Source organism: Palaemon carinicauda, chromosome 32 (genome assembly GCF_036898095.1).
Source record: "Palaemon carinicauda isolate YSFRI2023 chromosome 32, ASM3689809v2, whole genome shotgun sequence".
Lineage (NCBI taxonomy): Eukaryota > Metazoa > Arthropoda > Malacostraca > Decapoda > Palaemonidae > Palaemon > Palaemon carinicauda.
The window spans coordinates 31859454-31871953 of record NC_090756.1 but is presented as its reverse complement, the minus strand read 5'-3'; positions in this window follow the sequence as shown (position 1 = coordinate 31871953).

Here is a 12500-nt window from a genome sequence, read left to right as displayed (position 1 = left end):
ATTTATCATTATTATTTTTTTTATTATTTTTATTATTATTTTTATTATAATTATTATTATTATTATTATCATTATTATTTCATTAATATCCAAGCTAGAGCCTCTGTTGGAAAATAAGGATCCTATAAGCCTTATAAATGCTCCAACAGGGAAATAGAGACTAGTGAGGAAAGGAAATAAGTAAATGAATAAATTACATGAGAGAAGTTATGAATATTTACTGTACAATATCCTAGGATCAGTAACAGAGTTAAAGTATGTCATATATAAACTATGAAGGAAGACTTTTTTTCAGCAAAGAGAGAGAGAGAGAGAGAGAGAGAGAGAGAGAGAGAGAGAGAGAGAGAGAGAGAGAGAGAGAGAGAGAGAGAGAGAGAGAGAAAATAGCTAAAGCTAGACTGACACCCCTAGAACTTTTTTTATTGCAACGTGTTGCGAAGTGTGGTCGTGCCACTTTGTAGTGCAAACATCCCAAAATGTGTTAATGTTGCGACAGAAGTATGCGAAGGTTTGCGGCATGGCACCAGTTTGTGTTGCAATGTCTTGCGCAGTACTGCAACATGTACGCAGTGTTTCCTTGCAAGGTGTCAGGGGAAGAGGCAAGGTGTTTTTGCACCCTTGTGACGTAATCACACAGTGTTGCAAGATACCTACGAAGTGTCATATAAAATAGTGTAACAGTGTTGCAAGGTACCTGCGGAATGTCAAAAGTTGTCTCATAAAAAGCACCCAAGGTACATGACATATATATAGTGCTCGAAGCCGGGGGAAGTCACTACTTTATTGACCCACCTATAGGATGGATTAAGAGTACTACACAATTCGGAAGGCAGACAGCATGATGGCCAGTATTCTTTTGGTAACTGCTGACTATATCATCGAGAAGTATTGGACAAGAAGACCCAAAGAATGACCAGAGGAGCAACCTATGACACCAATGCCATAAGGAGAATCAAGAAGAAGAGCTAGGGACTTCCCCTTCTTCTTCGCCAGGATATTGGCCTTGTGCAGGAGGTCCCTGATGGTGTGTCCAGATACTGTCTGCTCATCTGTTGTGGTGGAGGCTACTGTATCTGCTGGCTTGCTCCTCTTCTACAGGTTCCTACTCCTGACGATTGATGCGGCAGACAAACCAGACATCTTACTGGAAGATTCGTCAACTTTTATGTCTGAAGTGACCCTTTGCAATCTAGGAGAGAGCCTGTCGCATGATAGTGTATTCTTGTGGGCTTTAAGACCCCAAGGAACTCCCTGGTGATCATTACTTCTTTCTCTCGTGATTTCCTCTTCTTTGCTGAGTTAACACTCTTGCTCTCCTTCTCTATTTTGCCGAAATCTTTCCTTTTATTCTCAAACAACTTCTTCACTGGCAGGGTCTCCTTCAGTCTTGGGTTGCTCCACCGATTGTCCCGCTTGTCGCAGAGAGGTGAATTATGCTTCACAAACTCAGCAATCTTAAAAACATAGGCATCCATGAAGGGGCAGTTTGGTATGTCCCTCTTGCTGTGCAGATAACTCTTCTTTTGTGGTTGCTGTAGTCCACTAGGTCCTCCTACAGGTTTTTCTTCAACAACAGGATCGTCAGCCGACTCCGCCTACATCACTATCAGAGAAGGGGGACCCTCTGATTCCTGGGGCTGGAGCTGGGGCTGCTGGGGCTGGAGCTGGGGCTGCTGGGGCTCCTTGGACTGCTTGGTGGTCTGGCATTGTGGAGGTTGTAGTAGTATTTCGGCATGTGCTGGAAAAAGAATGATTAATGCTGTCCCCGGGCGACCCTTTATATGCCACCCACACACCGGTATCCACCAATCAGCGTTCAGCATTCAACACGGCCCGTACTCCAATCAATCCTTGTTTAGAACGCGACTCCTCTCGGACGAATTTACATCCAGCTCGCCAGATATCGTAAGCTGTATGCAAGAATGGGTAACATTTTTGGGTAAGTCCTTGCAAGGAAATGCTTGAAGTTGTTTTCTGGCACGTGTTTCCTTTCCTCACTGGGCTATTCTCCCTGTTGAGGTCCCTGGGCTTATGGCATCCTGCTTTTCCAACTAGGGTTGTAGCTTAGCAATTAATAACAATAATATTGATTATAATAATAACGAGGTGGAAGGAACCCATACAGCATCTTACGAGGTGATTGTATGATGTCGCAACGTCAATAATGCAATGTTGCGCATGGTCATCACCTCACACCCCTCTGCAACAAAATTTAAAACTGTTTTAAATACCTAGTGACAGTGTGCCATTTTACATACTTCTTGCAAGGTCTTTTCACGAGCTGTCGCGATTTATGGTAGGCTTTCTTGCAAGGTGGAGTGACCCCACATCACAACACTTCCCAAAAAAAAATGCGCAAGTGTCAACCTACTTTGATGGTTCGAGCAATACCAACACTATAGAATGGAAAGATAGAAAACGAGGTGTTGCCATTAGATGGTGAAAAGAAATTATTACAAATTTTGCTATTTTCAAGGAACCTCTGGATATTAAAAGGCTGCTATTGAGATGTTGATGGGGATAAAAATCTGAGGAAAATTATACATAGCAAAGAAAGGTAAATTTGAGACCTTAAGTGAATGAAATATATATTAATAATCACAGATAATACATTGCATTAAAATGTACAAATATACTAACAGTAATGTCTTCATTGGTTACTCAGTTTGAGCCCCGCTCAACAAAAAAGCCTTCAGAATTTTCTCTGACATTATTGGTGATATTAGCTCTCTCTCTCTCTCTCTCTCTCTCTCTCTCTCTCTCTCTCTCTCTCTCTCTCTCTCTCTCTCTCTCTCTCCTCTCTAACCTTTTATCTAAATCTGGGCTCGTGTAAACTTTTAGGTTCTGGTCCATTTAGTGCATGCTGAATTTGCATAATAACGAAGTGACGAAATTCAACAATCCTGACGGGTTGTTCCTAATGCATTAGTAGAAATGTTCTGTTTCCTCCCATGTAATTTTTTAGTCATCTGTGAGTTGCCATGACAAATAAAATCATTGTTCTCCCTTAAATATTGAGGAATAGGTTTACTTGATTATTTTTTCTCACCATTTACTTTTTCCATGACTATACCCTCAAAAATATTGGAAAAAGAAGTTCAGATTACGTCTTATTCATTTTTGCGAGAATTATTATTATTATTATTATTATTATTATTATTATTATTATTATTATTATTATTATTATTATTATTATTATTATTATTATTGATATCCAAGCTCCAACCCTAGTTGGAAAACCAGGATGCTACAAGCACAAGCGCTCCAACAGGGAAGAATTCCTAATACTATATTCAACATACACCCTTTTACCTAACAAAATTTATTTCGATTTGATTTCCGATAAATGAAGCCACAAAGGAAATATAATAGCTATCTGAAACTTTAAGAATAATAATAATAATAATAATAATAATAATAATAATAATAATAATAATAATAATAATAATAATGTATAACCAAATGGAAAGTATGAAAAACTAGTTAGTGTACGCGACAAGTCAGAAATAACGGCTAAATATCAAGATAGATATGTACACTTAGGCACATGGACACACACATAATAAACACTTCCCACCTCTTCCCACCAGGGTATGACTACTCTCTCCCCTACCAGAAGGGACGGGGAGAGACCGAGTAGTTATACATCTGGCAATGCTGTTAAGCGTGAACAGAAAGATATATATATATATATATATATATATATATATATATATATATATATATATATATATATATATATATATATATATATATATATATATATATATATATATATATAGCCAAATACTTGCTACTTGTTATATAGGGTAATATGGAGAAATTTGATGATAATTTCTAGAAACAGCTTTATTCCTAATATGGCAACTGTAAAAGCAATCAAAGTCACTGATTCCTGCTAATTACTCCCCATTATCAATAATCCCGTAATCTATATTGAAATGATATACATATTAAAAGCTTTAAAGATTAAAAGCTTAAATCCAGATTTCACATCTGTGATTTAGGAGTTTATTTCCAATACGAAAAATGGTTTGACAATAAAAGGTATTAGTTAAGCGGAAATTGATGCCTCTGTGATTTGAGGGAACAAATATATGCTACAATTAAAAGGGACTAAATTAATAACACTAATTTTCATAATACAAATGATCACAACAAATTATTGAATTCTTCAATGAATGATGCCCAGACAAAGAGGAAGGAGATTTGCCTCTACACGAGATAAGATGTGTAATCTCACCATTATAGAAAATTATTATCGTTGATTATTTTTTCTTAGGTAATTGAGGATTGATATATAATCAGTTAACTGAGAAATTATGAAAAGTAATTCTTTTGGTCTAATTTATATTGTGGTGCTGATAAACATTTTATCAAAGAAGAATAGAAAACATAATTAGTGATGTAATGTATGCTATATATATATATATATATATATATATATATATATATATATATATATATATATATATATATATATATATATATATATATATAGTGGGTTACATGAATAAGAATCAATAGAACCAATTTATTATTTTGTCAATAAAAATAAGGAAAAATTTAGCAATGTAGGGCATACTCATTCATAATTGCCAGTTACCGCTATTGAGCTCAATTCATTCGTCTGATAGTAAAATGTGGGATCTCATTCATAATTCCCAATTACTGCTATTAAGCCTAATTCACATCTCTAATAATATTATGTGGCATATCATTCATAATTGTCAGTAACCGCTGGTAAGCTCGAATCACTTGTCTGATATCAGTATGTGGCATCTCCTTCATAATTGGTAGTTACTGATAGGAAGCGTAATTTACTTGTCTTATAATAGTATGTGGCATCTCGTTCATAGTTTCCAGTAGCTGCTATTAAGTTTAATTCACTTGTCTGATTGTAGTATGTGGCATCTCATTCAAAATTGCCGGTTAAGCTACCACTTTTAAGCACAATTCACCTGTCTGATTGTAATACGTAGCAATTCATTCACAATTGCCTGTTTCTGCAAATATGTGTAATTCAATTGTTTGATAGTAGTATGTGGTATCTCCTTCACAATTGCCATTTACTGCTATTAAGCTCATTTAACTTGTCTGATAATAGTATGTGGCATATCATTCATAATTGCCAGTTACTTCTACTAAGCTCAATTCACTTGTCAGAAAGTATCGTTCAAATGGTCATTGAACATCATGCAATTTTCCTGTCAAATTGAAGGCTAAGCCTATTAAATGTGAAAATCGGTGGGATATATCACCGTCAAATAGCTGACTGTTGTAGTTTTCACAACACAGTGTATGCAAGTTTCATGATTTGTATGGATCATTTGTTAATGAGAGCAGGTTGCATTGGATGCTAAACTATTAGGTCAATCACTGATCAAAAATAAAGTTGTCTGATTCAGTGATTATTACACCGGTATAAACGCACATTTTATGCTTTTGTGTTTGTGTTTATAGATTTGAATACCGCTTGTATATCAACTAACATAATATGCTAAAATTCACAAAATACGATCTCACCGGCTTGCTATTAATATATGACATATTTCAAAACACAAAGGAGATACTAGTAGAGGTTAAATGGCAGAAAAATTCCGGCAATACATCATTATGGTTCAAATGAAATTTATTGAGGTGTAAATCATCCAGAGCATCAAGAAGTGAATGACTAAAATCCTCCTCATTAAAACATCTCATTTACATTAAGGGAAATCGACTTCAAGTGAGTTTCTCCCTTTTCATATTTTCATGAATTCTTTAAAAAGCATTTCATGTACCGTGTTTCTCAAGCAGTTTATGGTTAGTTCTTTCTTTGAGAGAAGGCCATCAAATTCTTCTTGAAGGAGTATTTGTAACATCTTTCTTGATTAAGAGTTGTTTTGTATTATGATAATTAAGAAGAATGTATCCAAAATAGGCCTACAGGTCAATATTTTGTATTTTAAGTCATTAAGACTGAGCAGGTTTATAACTTTCACAGAAGAACGAGGTATTGTCTTGATGGACGTCTTTTCTGTCAACCAAAAAATTCGCGAAATTAAGACACGGTTAATTTCCTCCCATTATCAAACGTTGAAAGACAATTTTCATTCAGCATTATTATTATTATTATTATTATTATTATTATTATTATTATTATTATTATTATTATTATTATTATCTAAGCTACAACCCTAGTTGGAATAGCAGGATGCTATAAGCCCAAGGGCTCCAACCTGGAAAAAATAGCCCAATAAGGAAAGGCAACAAGGAAATAAATAAACTACAGGAGAAGTAATAAAAATGAAGATAAAAGGTTTTAAGATCAGTAACAATATTAAAATAAACTTGTCATATATAAAGTATAACAAGAGACATGTCAGCCTGTTAAACATAAAAAAAAAAAAAAAAATATGTAAGTTTGAACTAATGAAATACATTATTCGAGATACGATTTTCAAAATTGCATAATTCTTTTAGAGTAGGTCTTATTAATTTCTAATTTTATGTCAGAGGACTTACGGTGACACTGATAGAATCTAAATGTATTAACTAAAACCTAATTAAAAGAGTTTGTAATTCTGGAAATATATGAACAAAATTAGGTGAAAAACTATGACGACAGAAACACTTAAATGCATATACAAAAAAAAAAAAAAAAAAAAATATTCAAAATGGAAATAACAAATAACGAACGGAAACTTCTCATGAAATATTAAAGCAAAATACTAATAAAGATATATTGATGTATATCTTCATAAACGATTCATAACAATTCTTTTCTTTAGATACAGAGCAAATGAGAAACATTTTCCATTAGTAATGAAAAAAAAAAATCTTTTGTTCCACGCTATGCTACAACATAATTATCTCCTGTGAAAAAGTACAAAGAATTAATTCTGTCTTTGATTACTTTCCTCCTTTGTCATTGTTATTTCAGAGGCATAGAGACCTTTTTCCTACAGGTGTTCCATCGACGGACCAATATCGGTGTTCTGCCATGTTTTCCATTTTGAGAATTTCAAGGTTTTTTTTTTTATTGTAGTGTCTTTGTAAAAAAGGTAATCTCCGATTATATTTTTGTATTGTCCTGTGTTTTTAATAAATATATAGGATAAAGAAAATACAACAGAATGTAATTGAACGAAGAAAATAGGATAATTTAATATTCTAGCAACTTTTTCTACGAACAAGTGCTTTTAAGTAAGGTTTAATTTTATATATAATTTTACTATTAACTAAGAAAAGCTTTTTATATTAACTTATAAAAAGATATATCTATATATTTATTTGTCTTAGTACCAATAACTTTCTAATTCATCCATCTTTATTGCCACGATGAAACATAGCGTGTAGTGGTATGTGGCAACTCACTCATAAATGTCAGGTACTTCCATTAAGCTTAATTTATTTACCTGAAAATACCATTTCAATAATCATTTGATGTAGTTCTCAAGAATCAAATTAAAAGTTGCCTTCCAATAAGTGTTAAAGTCAGTGACATATATCACTATTAAATGGATGACTTTTGTAATGTCGATAGTGAATTTAATTTACATGATTTATACAGATCAATTATTAATGAGACACTATTTCAACCACAGTTGACGTTAACTTTGCCAGGTTTTATGTGGTTTTCGCAGCGTGTTTGATTTTTAAATGAGTTAGTAAGCATTTATGCATTGTCGATAGATTAGATTGTAACTTTTATGACAATAGTAACTAAAAAAAAAAAATAATTATAGACTATAATATCTCAAGATAAGAAAATGCAAGACTATAATAATCCAATATAAGAAAATACAATCACATTCTCTTGCTGCAAATAAATGATTTTCCTAATAGATTATACACTGAAATTATAGAAAATATCAGTGAATGTTAAATGATAGGAAAAAAATATCTGCCATTCATCATTATATATACAGAAATCATCTAGATATTTTGACTTGTCCAGTATATCAAGGTATACATAATGGAAATACCCACAGGACAACATTTAATAGTTTATAACTGATTGACTGGAGGTAGAATGATAAGATGAGTATTTATGGTGATCATTTCATTATATATCAGAGGAAATCAACCATTTGATAGTTTTATGAAAACTTAAAATATCTTGTTACAAAAGAAGTGAATTATAAAAGAACCTTCAGCGTGTTATGCTCAGACACTTTCAACCATTATTTCATTTACTGTTTTTTACGAGCAATTTATTACCGTTGCCAAAGAAGTCGGAAGACGGTAATGTTTTCGCCCTTGTTTGTCAGTTTCTCTGTTTTTCGTGAACAATTTCCTACCAACAATTTTACTCTTCGAATATTGAAGGTTCTAGTGATTAATTGTTATGCTGAGACAATGATTCTATTTTGAAAGTCCGAGGTCAAAGGTCAATGTCAAGGTCGAGCAAAATTTCAACCGATATTGATTCTGGGAAAGGTAAGCGGGTTTCGAAAAAAAGATGCCGTGTCGGGGGTCTGCACTCTCAGAGTGCTTTTCTAGGTATTACTGTGTTTTAAGAGCGAAGATCTTCAACAATCAAGGGAAGTGAGGGATCATTCCATTATCTATCTAAATATGAAAGAATTGATTTGTAATCTAAAATCACGAAGAATGTCTCTAATGAATCTACAGATCAGTCATTTCCGAAATATTTGTTTCTGTGGCAGAAATGGGATTGCACAAAACTAAAATCCAACCAATTTCCTCTCATCATCAGCCACTGAAGAATTCTGGTATTTCTTATTCAATGCAGTACATTATGCAACTTAAAATATCTTATGTTCCTTGTAATATATTTTCGATAAGAGCTACTCTTAGTGACATAGGTAATAGGTTGCCCAGGACACCAACCACCCGTCGGGATACTACCGCTAGAGAGTTATTGGTTCCTTTGACTGGCCAGACAGTACTATATTGTATCCTTCTTTCTGGTTACGGCTCATTTTTCCTTAGCCTACACATACTCTGAATAGTTCAGCATATTCTTTCCACATTTTACTCTTTCCTCATACACCTGACAACATTGAGATAACAAAGCAATTCTTCTTCGCTCAAGGGGTTAACTACTGTACTGTAATTGTTCAGTGGCTACTTTCCTCTTGGTAAGGGTATAAAATACTCTTTAGCTATGTATGCAGCTTTTCTAAGAGAAGGACACTCCAAATTCAAATCGTTAGTCTTGGTTGTGACTGTACCCTTGTCCTCCACTGTCTTGGGGTAGAGTTCTCTTGCTAGAGAGTACAGTACACTCAGGTACACTATTCCCTCTTATTTGTCATCTTCTTGTTTTTTCAAAAGTTTTTAGTTTATAAATGAAAGATTTATTTTAATTCTTGTTTTTTCAAAAGTTTTATAGTTTATAAACGCAAGATTTATTTTAATGTTGTTAGTGTTCTTAGACTATTTTATTTTAACTGTCCATTACATTCTTTGTAGTTTATACATTTCCTTTTTTCTCTTCCTCACTGTGCTATTTTTTCCCTGCTGGAGCCCTTGGGCTTGTAGAATCCTAATTTTCCAACAAGGGTTGTTGCTTGGCAAATAATAATAATAATAATAATAATAATAATAATAATAATAATAATAATAATAATAATATGTGAGTCATATGCCTTGTAATTACGCTGACTAAATTAAACTATTTCAACTCCATCATTTGAACAGAGAGAGAGAGAGAGAGAGAGAGAGAGAGAGAGAGAGAGAGAGAGAGAGAGAGGAGAGATAGAGAGAGAGAGAGAGAGAGAGAGAGAGAGAGAGAGAGAGAGAGAGAGAGAGAGAGAGAGAGAGAGAGACTCTTTAGTTATATGTCGCCACTTTGAATCTTAAAACAAAATTACATGCACAAGGAAATGAAAAATTTTGTTTTCTGAAATGAGAGAGAAATTGTAAATAGAGAGAAAGAAAAATAGGATGGAAACTTTGGAAGCAGCACAAGAGATTAAATTTGCAAGGAAACAGAGATTTGCTTGGAGCGAAGGAAGGATGATGAAAAATGAGCGGAAACAGAGGAGGAGAACAGATTATGCAAGAAGGACGCAAAATACCAAAATTATTTTCGAAATTAAATATAGGGTGTACATATGTGTATATACCGCCTAATAGCTTTACTCTCCGTTAGATATAAAATATTTATGAAGATCATATTAGGTCGAACAGAAAGACAGCTAGACTTTAATCAACCAAGACAGCAGGCAGGCTTTAGAAGAGGGTATTCAACAACAAATAATATCCGTGTAATTAACCAATTTATGGAAAAATCAACAGAGTATGCCAAACCATATCTATGGATTTTATAGACTATGAGAAAGCTTTTGGTTCGGTCAAAATCTCAGCAGTAATGAAAGCGTTTCAAAAACTAGGAATAGAAGAATGTTATGTTAGAACACTTGAAGATATACAGGAAGTATAGTAATTCTAAAACTTCATAAATATATTGATCAAAGTAGTTTTTAAGATTTGTAAAATGTAGAAATTAATATTAATGGGGAGTACCTTAACTTAAGATTTGCATGTAACTTATCTGTGTTTAGTGAATCATGGGAGGAATACTAAAAGATAGAAAATTTGAATAGAGAAAGCAGAAATGTATTACTGAAAATAAATGAGTAAATTTATGATAATGTTCAATTAAAATGCAGAGACAGCAAATAAGAGTTAGGACGAATCTTTAAGAAATTATTAATGAATATACATACTTAAGACAGACAGTGTTTCTCCAGGACAGAAGACAGAAATTAAAAGAAAGGATAAGCATGTGATGGGGAGCATTTGGTAAAGAAAATGAGATTATGAAAATCGAAATGCCACTTACTCCAAAAAGGAAAATATCTAATGAGATGGTCTTACCGGTATTTACTTATACATAAAACAGTTGGAGCCTTTCTAAAGCCTTAGAACATAAGCTAGTTACAACTCAAAGAGTTATGGAATGAATAACGATAGGAATAACACTAAGAGAGAGAAAAAGAGCAACATAGATACGAGACCAAACTTAAGTAGAGGATATTCTAACATGTAAGAAAAATAAATGGACGTGGGCAGGACATATAATGAGAATGACTGACAATAAATGGATATCAAGAATGACGTAATGGGTTCATAGAGATTGTAAAAGTAGCAGAAGAAGGAATAAAAGATGATGGATTGACAAACTAAGAAAGTTAGCAAGTTCGAACTGGCACAGAAAAACCATAAACAGAAAAAAGGTGGAAGAACTTATCTGAAGCCTTTCTTCTACAAAGGACTAGTAACGGCTGGTGAGGATTATGAGGATGTTTGCGGAGGATACTGTACTGGTAGCAGACACAGAAGAGAAGCTTGACCGACTAGTGACAGAATTTGGAAAGGTGTGTGAGAGAAGGAAGTTGAGAGTTAATGTGGGTAAGAGTAAGGTTATGAGATGTGCGAGAAGGGAAGATGGTGCAAGGTTGAATATCATGTTGAATGGAGAGTTACTTGAGGAGGTGGATCAGTTTAAGTACTTGGGGTCTGTTGTTGCAGCAAATGGTGGAGTGGAAGCAGATGTACGTCAGAGAGTGAATGAAGGTTACTAAGTGTTGGGGGCAGTTAAGGGAGTAGTAAAATATAGAGGGTTGGGCATGACTGTAAAGAGAGTTCTATATGAGAAAGTGATTGTACCAACTGTGATGTATGGATCGGAGTTGTGGAGAATGAAAGTGATGGAGAGACAGAAATTGAATGTGTTTGAGATGAAGTGTCTGAGGAGTATGGCTGGTGTATCTCGAGTAGATAGGGTTAGGAACGAAGTGGTGAGGGAGAGAACGGGTGTAAGAAATGAGTTAGCGGCTAGAGTGGATATGAATGTGTTGAGGTGGTTTGGCCATGTTGAGAGAATGGAAAATGGTTGTCTGCTAAAGAAGGTGATGAATGCAAGAGTTGATGGGAGAAGTACAAGAGGAAGGCCAAGGTTTGGGTGGATGGATGGTGTGAAGAAAGCTCTGGGTAATAGGAGGATAGATGTGAGAGAGGCAAGATAGCGTGCTAGAAATAGGAATGAATGGCGAGCGATTGTGACACAGTTCCAGTAGGCCCTGCTGCTTCCTCCGGTTCCTTAGATGACCGCGGAGGTAGCAGCAGTAGGGGATTCAGCATTATGAAGCTCCATATGTGGTGGATAATGTGGGAGGTTGGGCTGTGGCACCCTAGCAGTACCAGCTGAACTCGGTTGAGTCCCCGGTTAGGCTGAAGGAACGTAGAGAGTAGAGGTCCTCTTTTTGTTTTGTTTCTTTGTTGATGTCGCCTACCCCCCAAAATTGGGTGAAGTGCCTTTGGTATATATATATATATATATATATATATATATATATATATATATATATATATATATATATATATATATATATTAAAATTTCATGCATGACCTAGAGAGAGAGAGAGAGAGAGAGAGAGAGAGAGAGAGAGAGAGAGAGAGAGAGAGGTTCAATACACTCTACTTCTCTCTCGCAATGTTGCACTTTCAGACATTGCTTAACGTGACTCACCATCATCAGTTC